Source organism: Myxocyprinus asiaticus, chromosome 30 (genome assembly GCF_019703515.2).
Source record: "Myxocyprinus asiaticus isolate MX2 ecotype Aquarium Trade chromosome 30, UBuf_Myxa_2, whole genome shotgun sequence".
NCBI classification, from domain to species: Eukaryota; Metazoa; Chordata; class Actinopteri; order Cypriniformes; family Catostomidae; genus Myxocyprinus; species Myxocyprinus asiaticus.
The window spans coordinates 29,771,637-29,785,297 of NC_059373.1; the positions used below are offsets into that span (position 1 = coordinate 29,771,637).

At 39.0% G+C, this 13,661-nt stretch overlaps 1 protein-coding gene across 1 annotated transcript in view; it reads right to left on the minus strand.

The window, feature by feature from the left end:
• LOC127421269 (CYFIP-related Rac1 interactor A-like) overlaps positions 1-1,623 on the minus strand; it is a 39,885-nt gene extending 38,262 nt beyond the window's left edge. Inside the window, exon 1 of the mRNA XM_051664164.1 lies at positions 1,323-1,623. The gene's annotated coding sequence lies outside the window, so the exon portion shown is untranslated. The remainder of the gene's footprint in view (positions 1-1,322) is intronic.
• Between the last annotated feature and the right edge of the window lie 12,038 nt (positions 1,624-13,661).

Sequence of the window (13,661 nt, forward strand, 5' to 3'; positions counted from 1 at the left end):
AACATCTCTAATAAATAATGGTAGCTATAAAATACATACCTTTACATTATACACATTATTATACACATACGCATTATTAAACATATATGCATTCATATAATATCTTGCTGTCGACTGCCTATACTTGCATTTTAACGGTTACGAAGGCTCGATTTGAGTATTTTATACATCAGATTTGGTGTGAAATTTAAGCTTGCTTTCAATGTGCACTATGAATCTTTGTACTTGTACAAGTGCTTGTATTATTTCACCACCCTCGCAAATCCACTCACAGATTATGTAGCCACCCATAAGTGCTTGTTTTCGACATGTCAGTGGTCTTACAGCCAAATGCATCCGTCTCTCAATTTTTTCCCCCCTTAGTAGCCCCACATACACACACACACAGGGCACAGACAAGTACAGCAATGGACTCCACCGTATTTTGGGGCTTCATTCATACATTTGCCTCTCTGCCCCCCTCAGGTGTGAATTTCCCCTCCTTGTTTCCCTTAATTATACGACTGCGAGCTAAGATTGAAAAAAGGAGTGGTTCATTCATCCTTTCATTCATTTTTTCTCTCCTTGTTTTCTGAAACCCTTCATGCTACATGTTTATAGATACAACAATGCACAAGCATGCCTTCTACACACATACTGTATAATCACTCACAACCTAATTAGTCCTGTGTGGTTTATCATTTACACCAAATACCTCTGCAAATGACACATGGGAATAAAATTGAATTTCTACAAATATAGCTACAAGATAGCTATCACCCTCCATTCAGGAAATGCAAAAATTAATTAACATTAATAGTTAATGTGAAAGGTTGTATATTGATTCGGCTAATAAGTATTAGCTGTACTAATGCAGAAACTGCTTGGCTAGTGCTGGTCTGTTTCACATACATGTGTAATGCAAGTGGATAATGCAGAATCTGCACAGCTGTGTGTGTTTCTGTGTGTATTTGCTGCCATGTGCTGCAGTGAAAGAGAACAAGCCCCAATTGACCGATCATGGGGCTGCGAAAGTAGAACACTCTTCTTTCTCTCCTCCAATCCCTCTCATTTTCTCCCTCTCTTGCTTCCTCTGCATCAAAACCACAATAAAGACCGCCGTTAGATAGCTACGATGGATGCCGGTACAGCATCACTCAAGTATCGCAACCCAATGTGCTAGCACATCTACCATATCACTCTCTATCTAACCAGTGAGGATGAATGAACCAGAATAAGAGTCAGCAAGCAAATTGATAAAAAAATTCTGACACACACACACACACACACACACACACACACACACACACACACACACAAAGACATATAGTGTGCCCGCTTACCGGCTTGATGTGTTTCAGAGAGACAACAGTAGTCCAGCTCTTTCCTCAGGCAAAAGAGGGAGGAAGAATAGGATAGAGGGAATAAAATAAAAGAATGGCAAGGGGAAAAGACTAGGGCCCCTCTGGAGGATACAAAGAATGAAAGAAAGGGGTTAGAAACAACACCGCTTTATCCCAGGGAGCCGAGTCTATGGGTTTCCCTAAACGCACGGCTAGTGTCTGCTTAAACCACAGCCTCACGCTGTGTCTCTCTCTCTCTCTCCCTCCCTCTCTCTCTCTCTTTTACTCTCTCAGGCACCAAATGGTCTCTCTCTCACTCTCTCTATCTCTCTGTCTCTCTGCTTTCAAGTCAGTCCTGCCCAGCAGCTGCTCATATATGAGAAATAGAATGCTCTGATCCACCCTCACTCTCTCTCTCTCTCTGTTTTTCTCAATCTCTCTCGCTCTCTGTCTCACAAAGACCTTCGCTAGCCTATCCCCTTCACACCCCCTCCCCCTAACTACTGTAACAACTGACATCTCCGATGCTTGCTGGTACGAATAGGGGGACAGGAGTGTGTGAGTATGTGAGTGAACTGTTTGCACAAGTGGTGTGTTTGTATGTGTGTATATATTGCTTCAGGCTACAACAGTAGGTGTGTATGTGTTTGTGTTGGAAGACGTAGCCCCCCTCCCTAATCAAGAAGGGCCAGGGCTGGTGACGGGTCGCCGTGGCAATGGGGCTGGTGAAATGAGCTATGTCTAAGTGGCCTGTGGCACATGAACAGAATGCATATTGTTTGTGATTGTCCCACAGTTGATCATGCCTGGCCGGCGGCAAGCCCAACACTAATATATACATTAAGACACACAGCCTTAGACATGAGATGCAGACTAGCACAAAACCATGGACAATGAATCAGTGATTGACAGGATGAAGTAGGCACTCTCTGTAAAGAGAGCAGGTATGGTATGGAGATTGCTTGTGTTCTTGTATGTAAAATACAAATTAGACAACAGTTAGTTCTGGTGCTATGATTTGATTGGACAAGCAGAGTTCCAAGTGTTCCAAGATATTTAGTATAACAGCACTGACACATTTCAGTGTTTGTTTCACTTTGCGGGTCTGTGTTTGCAGCTTTTCAGAGTCGGTCTGTCCTGGTTTGGCTTCTTTTTGGAACTATAGCAAAAATAAACCAAATTACTGGCCGTATTTTTTCTAAAATGGCTAAACGCAAACAGTTCCAACTCTGCCTTCAAAGCCGTTGTAAAATAGTTGATATATATATACACACTTTACCACAAATCAGAATGCACTAAGTTGCAACTGTATGTTAACACCTTGCGGTTAGAATACTAAATTATATTACATGACGACCAAAAAACTTTATTCTGATTATTATTATTAATAATCAGTGTTGGGTTTAATCTAATCACTAAGTAATTAATTAATGTTACCTAATTACTTTTTTAGTACAAACAGGAGTTGTGATCAGATTATAGTTCCTGACTTTAAATTAAAACAATTACCTTTAAGCACATTACTTGAGTTACTTATAGGTTACACATTTCTAAAATAAAACTGTTTATGTAGAATACATTTTATGAACTGTGTTCATAAGTATGTCTGTTTGTTTTTCCGTGACAGCCGAACAATGAAAAAGGATGAAAATATAGACAGTATTTTGAATTTGAACTTTTCTGTGAAAAGTATTTTTAGAAAGTAACTTTAAATATTTAGTCATGTGATTATTTTTCGAAGAAGTAATCAGTGAAGTCAGTTATCTGATTACAATTTTAGAGAAGTAACTAATTAGTAGTGAATTACTTTGAGTAACTTACCCAACACTGTTAAAAATCAATGTAGTATTGTAAATCTATTTATTGAACGTTGGTATATTTTATCATATTGCTGTTGCCATTGTTTTATAAAAGCAATAAGGCCATGCTGTATAGTGAACTGTAATACATTTAAGGTTCTAGGCACTTTGAGACATTCCTATAAGAACCCTTATCCATAGTAAAAATAACTGTAAATCCTGGTCTCTCATGGTCTATTGCTTTATTAAATCTTAGCATACCAAGTCAATGCATTTACAACAGTCAGACCCATAAATATTAACTACGTTAATAACTAGACATTTAAAGGGGGGCGGTGGTGTCTTGAGGCGTGGGGCGTGACAGAGTCCGTGCAGGGTGGAGCCATGAGAGGCTCGAGGGGCGGAGCCATGGAACTTGGTGCCCGGAGAGTAGCCGAAGACTCAAAGGGCCAGGGTGGAGCCGATGGCAGGGAGGACCAAGGCGGTGCTGGGGGCTCGGAGGAGCAAGGCGGAGCTGGGGGATCGGAAGACTGAGGCGGAGCCGGTGGGACTGAGGACCAAGGTGGAGCCGTAGGGAAGGAGGTCCCCGGTGGAGCTGACAGATCGTAGGGACAAGGCGCAGCCAGAGGATTGGAGAGCCAAAGCGGAGCCAGGTGACCAACAGACCAAGGAGGAGCCGGAGGGACGAGGGACCCTGGCAAAGTCGACAGGCTGAAGGACCGCAGTGGAGCCGAGGGAACGCAGAGCTGAGGCAATGATGAGGGACTGACAGGCCAAGGCGAAGTCCAGGGCTCGGAGGGTCCAGGCGGGGTCGGAGGGCCGAAAGTTCCCCTTGCCTGCTCAGGAGAACGAAGGGTGGGTATAAGGGTGGGAACCATCTCCAGGTCCAACTGCTCAGGTGTGGCTGTGACGTGGCATGGAGCAGACTGAGGCGTTGTTGTGACGTGGCATGGAGCAGGCTGAGGCATTGCTGTGACGTGGCATGGAGCAAAAGATGGTGCTAGCTCAGCGACCATGACTAGGAACTCTGGATTGGCGGCCATGTCGTGGACCTCTGGCTCGGCGGCGGCCATGTCGTGGACCTCTGGCTCGGCGGCGGCCATGTCGTGGACCTCTGGCTCGGCATCCGCCTCCCCCACAGTGAAGGTGGAACCAATGATTTGCAGGGCGAGGTCGATATACTAAGCGAGGGTAAGGGTACTGCGACCGCCAGGCATCAAAAAAGAAATGGACTCATTCAGTCCAAATCTAAAACAGTCTTTGAGAGCAACCTCATTAAAGTCCACCTGGCAGGCTAGACTGCAGAAGTCCTCAACATAGTCCTCCAGGGGACGATTCCCCTGACGTAGGCGCAGAAGCCGAACTGCTGGGTTCATGGTTCGGTCAAGGATTCTGTAACAATGATGGCAATGACGAAGATGACGTGAAGATGAAGAACCCAAGTGCAGTTTATTTACAAAAGTGAATGCCCTAACTATACACATGAACTAAACATAAACATAAACATGAACTTGACATAAACCTGACTTGATATAAACTTGGCTTGACATAAACGTGACCTGACATAAACATCTACACTCACATTCATTATTTGACAACTAGACAATGCAAACATGAGGGCTTAAATACAAGACATGGGAGAACATAAACCAATGAACAAACAGAACTCATAACAAGCTAATTAAACAATAAACCAATGAAAACATGACAAATGAACATGGAGGGAAAACAGAAATCACATGACAAGGGAAACAGGAACTAAACATTTCAAAATAAAAGACATGAATCAACAAAATACACATGACAAATTGCAAAGCATTTGTTTTAAGCATTGTAAAGGGATCAGAATCAGAATGAGCTTTATTGCCAAGTATGCTTACACACACAAGAAATTTGTCATGGTGTCAGACGCTTCCAGTGCAAGAGAATGCAACGCATATACATATATATAAACATATACATTTAAACATATATACATATAGGGACATAAAAAAAGATATAACAGATTTTAAAAAAAGAGAAATATACAATAGCGCAATAATGTTGTTAGAATATTTTATATTCAGATATACAGTTATGTGCAGGTGATGTAATGTATTAAAGAAGAGGTAGGATATGTTAAAGAATATAAATGAAATATGGATATAAGTAGGAATGGATGGATTGAATATTGCACATGGTTGTATTGACCAAAGGAAAGTATTTGGGGGCAGTTTTAACTGTTCATGAGGTGGATGGCCTGAGAGAAAAAACTGATTCTGTGCCTGGCTGTTCTGGTGCTCAGTGCTCTGTAGCGCCGGTCAGAGGGCAACAGTTCAAAGAGAAGGTGTGCTGGGTGAATGGGTCAAGAGTGATTTTACCAGCCCTTTTCATCACTCTGGATGTGTACAGTTCTAGCAGGGTGGGTAGGGGAGCACCAATAATCCTCTCAGCAGTCCGAACTGTACTTTGAAATCTTCTGATGTCTGACTTGGTAGCTGAACCAAACCAAACAGTTATAGTAGTCCAGAGGACAGACTCACTGACTGCTGAGTAGAACTGTATCAGCAGCACCTGTGGCAGGTTGAACTTCCTCAACTGGCGAAGGAAGTACAACCTCTGCTGGGCCTTTTTCAAAATTGAGTCTATGTGGGTCTCCTTCAGGTCCTGTGAGATGGTAGTGCCCAGGAACCTGAATTACTCCACTGCTGCCACAGTGCTGTTTAGAATGGTGAGCAGGGTCATTGTTGGGGTGTTCCTCCTAAAGTCCACAATCATTTCCACTGTTTTAAGCGTGTTCATCTCCAGGTTGTTTTGACTGCACCAGACGGCCAGTTGTTCAACCTCCCTTCTATATGCAGACTCATCGTCATCTTGGATGAGGCCGATTTAGTGTCTTCTGCGAACTTCAGGAGCTTGACAGAGGGTCCTTGGCAGTGCAGTCAATTGTGTAGAGGGAGAAGAGTAGTGGGGAGAGCACACATCCCTAGGGGGCACCAGTGCTGATTGTACATGTGCTGGAGGTGAATTTCCCCATTCTCACTAGCTGCTGCCTGACTTTTAGAAAGCTGGTGATCCACTGACAGATAGAGCTGGTCTCCAGTCCATAGGAGAGCGGGGTTGATGGTGTAAAAAGCTGAACTGAAGTCAACAAATAGAATCCTTGCATAAGACCCTGGTCTGTCTAGATGTTGATGTAATGCAGTCCCATATTGACTGCATCATCCACAGACCTGTTTGGTCTATAAGCAAATTTAAGGGGATCCAGAAAGGGTTCAGTGATGTCCTTCAGGTGGGCCAACACCAGTCTCTCAAATTACTTCATGACCACAGATGTCAGAGCGACAGTGTCTGTAGTCATTAAGTCCTTTGGTTGTTATTAAGTAGACTAATTACTGTATTTTTGGACAGGTAATCTTTTTTATTCCTGTGTGGGAGGTACCATGTTTTTCTAAATGGCGTTCCTTTTTATACAGTATGTACTGTATCAGATTAAAAAGTTTCACTGTATCTTACTCATTTTGATTACGTCAAAATGTTGTGAGTCTGCAGGGAGACAGCATAGTGTTTTGAAACGTCAGTGGGTGAATCATACTTTGTGGAGAAGTTCACAAAATGTTTTGTCTAAAGTGAGAAAAATTAAAAAGTGTTGAGGAAGAGAGACCAAATAAAACGAAACGTGTGTGTATCAGTGTGAAAATGATTTTAGACATGCTTACCCTAGTGCGAGACTCACAAGTGTTGTGGTAGTGAACACTTAAAAAAGGAATCAAACTAATGTATATCTAATTATAGATATAGGGCTTCCTGTTAGCCTATTTTCTTCAATAAAAGGATCTATGTTGTGAGGTTTTATTTTCATACTTTCTCACATTCTTACTGCATTAATGTGCATTGCTCTTGTCAAAGTCTGTTAGACTGCATCTTTTATTTAGAATTTAATTTCTCTTTGTGGGCATTCAATTGTATTTGGATTCATTTACAGTGATTTTAGAGTTGTCTAACGTTTAATTTTAAAGATTTGCTGGTACTTGTATGTTTTACTGTTTTGATGAACAAACGGCTAGTTATGCCATTTTTATGGTGGTCTCAAAAAAAGAGGATAGAAGACATTTTTAAATTTTGTACACTATGAAATGGAGAACTGTGGTTACAGGGTGTTGCTATGGAGTTGCTAAGGTGCTCTGAATGTTTTTTTAGCAATTTGGTTGCAATGTGGTTGCTAGCATGTTCTGAGTGCTTTGAGTCGTTGCTAAGGTGTTGCTATTTAGTTGCTAGGGTGTTCTGGGTGGTTGCTAGGGGGTACTTATGGTTCATTCACGTCATGTCGAAATTACTGTAATGATGAGTTCTTTGATCTTCGCCTCAAAATTAAACTCGTAATTCCAAGTTGGAAATTCTGGATTTTATGAAAGAACAGACTTGATTAAATATTTTTACGATAACACTTTATAATAATGGTCCATCATTAATAGGTAACTATGCAAGAATTAATGCAGAATTAATAAGTATTACATTAACACTTTAGTCACTACTATTAACTAATATGGAAACGTGATTAACCAATCAGTAAATTATAGCGAACTGATGACTGAGGTAGTTCAATGTTAGGTAATAAATAATTACTGAATTTGATCTGCATCTGAGAACTATCAACTAACCATGGCTAATTTAAAATAACTACTTATTAATTACTCATCAAAACATTAACATGTGTCTAAAATGTGAATGATTATGTTCTTATTGTGAACAAGTTCATGCATGGGTTCTTTGTGGGAATTAATTTATGAAGGTAACAGGTCACTAAATCAAGGCTACAGTGTCTGGTAGTGTCATGGACAAGGATGTAACCACATATTCAGGACGGATGGGGACCAAATTTAATAATGTAATAAGTAACCATGGAAAAAACCCATATGTCTATGGTGGTTACGGCCATGATCATTGTCAGCTTACCTTATGGAAATATAGGGATGTATGTGCCCAACCTGTGTATTCCTTGGGATATCTCTTCTGTTCATTAAATAATTATTAACTTCTGCATGTTTGATATTGCTGGAGGTCTTTTTAAAATAATTCTGGTAACCCATAAGTAATGAGTCAAGCATTACCACATAAGTATGAAGGAATAACTAATGATCTGGATTATTATTTTAAAGTAAGGGTCATGGTAACGCATTATTAATTAATGAGATCTTACTGTTTCCTTCCTTGGGAGTTAAAGGTTATCTGGACCATTATTCTGAAGTGAAAACACATTATAAACCATTAATACTCAAGTGTGTGTTCCTACATTTTATTCATTTAATCAAATGGCACAAACAAACATTCACAGACATTAAAAAAAAAAAAAACATTCTGAATTATGAATCATTAAATTATGAATCATTGAAATAATTGAACATAATCGCATAGGCTACAAACCTTTAGCAGGATAATGCTTTTAATTGCTGGTGCTCACGGTTACTACATGTTTTAAAAGTCTTATCTCTTAACATAAATTAAAATAATAAAATTATGTGTCTAAAGGACAAGTGTGTTGATCTCCATAAGACTTCAACAGAAAACGGAAAGAAAACCGACGTGCAGCATGAGGCCGATTCCACCTGTGTACTTCCGCCCTAGACAGCCCACTCTGTAAATACATACAGTTTTTATCAAATTAATTTGACGTTCCCTCCTTTGCCTATGTTCAGTGTGAACAGAACAGAATGTATTTTAAGTTTACTGCGTGAAGGCGGATCGATGGGAGGAAAATCACACTTGCTCTTCTTTCAGTTTCAGCGTGAGCACTGAATATGGCGAACCCTGACTGGATTAGAAGCTTGATTGACCAGACACTCATTCTTTTTTTTTTCATTGGATCCATTAAGTTACTCAGAAAAAAAATGCACTTCACATAAAATTAAACACTTTTTGTAAGATTAACCTAAAGTATCTATGAACAAAAAAAATCATTTAAAAAATGTTTTGTACAAAAAAAAAAAAAAATGTTGTGTATATTCAAGCGTGTATTCATTCATTAATAATGCGTTACCATGAACCTCACTTTAAAATAGTTAGTAATTCCTTTACGTTTATGTGGTAACACTTGACTCATTATTTATGGGTTACCAAAATTATTTTAAAAAGACCTCCAGCAATATCAAACATGCCAAAGTTAATATTTTGTAATGAACAGAAGAGATATCCCAAGGAATAAACAGGTTGGGCACATACATCCCTAAATTTCTGTATGGTAAGCTGCCTATGATACTCTAGCAGACACTGTAGCCTTGATTTAGAGAGCTGTTATGTTCATAAATTAATTCCAGCAAAGAACACACATGAGGTGCATGTTTCTCTGAAGGCGCATTTCATGATCATGTTCACAATAAAAACATAATCATTCACATTTTAGACACATGTTAATGTTTTGATGAGTAATTAATTAGTAGTTATTTTAAATTAGCCATGGTTAGTTCATAGTTCTCAATGAGGAAAATCAAATTCAGTAATTACTGATTACCTAACAGTGAACTACCTCAGTCATCAGTTCGCTATAATTTACTGATTGATTAATCACGTTTCCATATTAGTTAATAGTAGTAACTAAAGTGTTAATGTAGTACTACTCATTAATCCTGCATTAATTCCTGCATAGTTACCTATTAATGATGGACCATTATTATAAAGTGTTACCATTTTTACTCTCATTAACAATAAGGCAACAGCCACACTAATCCATTTTAGTTTGAAAACTCAGTTTTCAGTTTCTTAACGTCATCATTTTCCAAAGTATGTGGTAATGGAGAGCGTTTTCGAAATGCTCTGTTTTCTGTGGAGGAAAACGCTGTTCTAGCATGGAGGAGAGACGTAAATATAATGAAATCAATGTGTTTTCAAACTAACACGTATTAGTGTTGACATGACCTAAAGTTGCACATAGATCTGTTTTGGAGTTAAGAGAGATGCCACAGAAACTAATAAATCTGAGGGCAAGTAGTAATTACAATAATTCTGACACGACGTGAACACAGAATTGTCCCACGTCAAAAGTCAAAATATTCTGATTCCTGGATACAGTAAGTTATGGGTTCTTCCTTTAATGTTAGTCAGATTTTTCACCTATTTTTTATCTGAGAGTCTGTGAGTCAGTCTCCATAACAGAATTTTTATGTGTTCAAGAAAAGAATTTGCACCCTTCTATTCAATTGATTTAAATGATGATTCATGCTGTAGCACATGTGGGAATAATTAGATGCCTGTGGTTAGGTTTGTTCAAATTCCTTACCAAAGCAATAGAAATAGTGACGCTTGTCTTAGCAAACACCACGAGTGAAAGTATAAAGTGGCGTGACTGACAGCAACAGCGGTGCCCAATCAGCAGAGCCTCTTCTTGTTGATATCATGAACAGACCTGCACATTGCCAGGTGACAGAGATGGGGTGGTCTGGAGTGGTTTCGGGAGAAATTTTATTTTGACATTAAAAAACGAATGGTGAGATTGCTCCTGACAATTTCCTGAACAGTGTGACCATACCCTCATATCTTTGTTCCCTTACTTTTATGTTTTTTTATGACATGTTCTAACTCTTGCAAGTGAGATAACACGGCCTGTGGCAGATAGGAAATAAGAAACTGGCTTTTAAAGAAACAAATTTTGTTGTGCCAGGACTGAATAAAAGCATTCATATACTATTATTATCCAGACAAATGAAAACCTTTTCACTTGCCAGTCTCTTGCTGTGGGGTATTTATTAGTGACACCTAAATATTGACAATAATTTCTGTCATTAGCTTAAAGCTGAACTGTGTCATTTTTGCGCCACTAGCATCACCAAACGGAATTGCAAAAATAATCATGTTTTTCAAAAAGGTTTCCCAAACACTCCTCCATAAGCTATTGGTCGGTCAAACAAATAGTCCCATCCTAATGCCATTGTTTGAGCTTTAATGTTGCCATGCCAGACTGGTCGTGATGCTCAAACAGACAATCTACAAATGGCTCACTTGGTTGACCACATATTAAAGCTGATGTGTGTAATTTATTAGATGTTAAAAAGGTTTCTTGTATCCCAGTTTATCCAAGTCAATAAGTGAGCAATTTGTAGGGTTATTTCACCTAAAAGTGTAACACTGTGGCGAGACTATCTGTCTGTTTGTACAACCAATGAGGGAGTTTACTGGAAACTTTAGTTGAAAAAATAGATTTTTTTGCCGTTGAATTTGGTGAACCTTTAAGCTGGGATAGGAAAAATAATTTTAACAATGAAATGTTACACAATTTAGCTTGGAAAACTAAAGTTTCGATTGTGTCAAAACAAACTTTAGTCAGAGTTGATGCTATAGGTGCATCCCAAACCGCGCACTTCTGCACTATTCTACAGCATTTTGTAGTGTGAGTAGTATGCATACACTGAAAATGCAGCAAAAAGAAGTGTACTTTAAGTACCCTGATGATGCACTTTTTTAACAGTCAAAATGGAGTGTGGAATGTTGGACACTTCATACACTCAGCGCACACGGCTTGCTGTAGATAGCGGAAGGGGCAGAGTTAACTGGCTGTGCTGCTGGTCTGACAAAACAGTTGTAAATAATGAAGAATGTAGCAGCTGGCAAAACTTTAGTGGATACAGCACCTTACAAATGTGAGGTGAATGCTTTACCATCACCCCAAGCTGTGTGAATATGTACGTTGTTTGAGATACAAGTGTTAAACTGAGGTTGGCTAATGCCGCTAAAGCTAGCGGCAACACATAAGGTGCATTTGAAATGTCACTTCCGTCAGCTGTAAACACCGAACGCTACCATGAAGTAAAAACCGTTAAGTGTTCCACTTGGGACGATATTACACTTTGAAAATTCATACACTATATGGCTGAGTGCATAGTATATTTTATAAGTGCCTTTTGCCTACAACTCCCTCCCATTCAGTATCCTCATTTTCCACCTCCCCTTCTGTTTATTATGCGAATATTAGCCCAGTGACCTAAATCTACCAATGGCGGGTGAAACTGGCCTAGTGAAGATGGCTGTTTGCCAGTGTGCTAGTTAGTGTTGGTTTATTAAACCCCTCCAGACATCATGGATCCAAGCAAACAGATGTATTCCTACCTCTTACCTCACTGTTATTTTCTGACACCCCTTATGTTGCTTGACGAGTGCAGTTTTCTTTTCAGTATTGATCTATTTCCTATTGAAGCAGGAAGTTTGGGAGGGGCATATTGAAGGACTTCATTCCATTTCTTTTTAAATAGCCAATAGGCTTTAGTTTAACTTACAGCCATGATTTGCTACTTTGTTATTGCTATTCAGAGGCAGATGATATTAGGGGGATGGGACATTCTTATTCTAGATAGCATTTTATTGGACAAAAAAATTGTATACACCCCTGAGTGCAAGATGAGTCATCAATAATTCTGTTACATTTTCTCAGAAGAACATTGTGTATATCTGCTTAAATATTTAATTTAATTTAATTTTGTCAACTTTTAGGAGTACTTTTAGGAGAGCTGTTTCCATCGCTTTGTGGTTGGCCAAGAGAAAGATGGATTACATCAACACTCGTTTGCTCTTCCCTGCACTCCCGGATGTCATCCTCAAATTTATCCACCTGAATTTCTCAACCCGTATTCAACAACCTGAATATTGAGACTTGAATTTCATGATCTGAAATCCATCACTTGAATAATAAAAACTTGAATTTCACAATCTGGATTATTTCTTTTATTTTTTTTTAGGTGAATTCACACAAAATATTTTCAAATATTTAAAATTAACAGCAACATTTTTCGATAACATCAAATTACTCATGAATTTGTATTTGGAGGCTTTTTCAAATTCAACTTCTAGTGATAAAAATAAATACGATTTCGATTTGATTCGATATTACGATATTATGTGCCTATTTTACACAATTAATTACATTTATTTTGTCAAAAATGCAACCAAAATATAATATTTTATTGAGCTCTCTGAAAAATGCAAATCCAGTATACACATGCACGCACATGGATAGAGCAGAGTGCAACTTCACTTCAGTCACTCAACGCATATTCGTGCCCCACATGAGAAGCATATTTAGCTCTTATAAAGTGAGCTGAATATCATAAGGTTGTAGCATTGCATGATGGAAATAAAATATTTCTGTCTGGGATTTTTATTTATCAGTTCAAAGCTTGGTTGTCCATAATTGATGCTATGACAATTTTTTTTGGGTCAAATGTAGCTATGTCGAAATGGGGGGGTTGTTGGGGAGGTCAGCTGCATCCCAGCTGCATCCCAAATCGCATACATGTGCACTATTCTATGCCATTTTGTAGTGTAAGTAGTGTGAGTAGTGTGTTTGAAAATGCAATGAAAATAAGAGTACTTCTAGAGTACGAAGATGATGTACTTCTTCAAGTACATGTCCTACATAGTTGAAGGGCCAGGGTCGCTTGGTCTGACAAAACAGTTGTTATAACTGCAAATGTGGCAATTACTGAAACTTCTGTGATGACAGCACCTTGCAAATGTGAGTTGAATGCTGTACCATCATCTCACGCTTTGTGAATATGTACATTATTTAAGATATAAG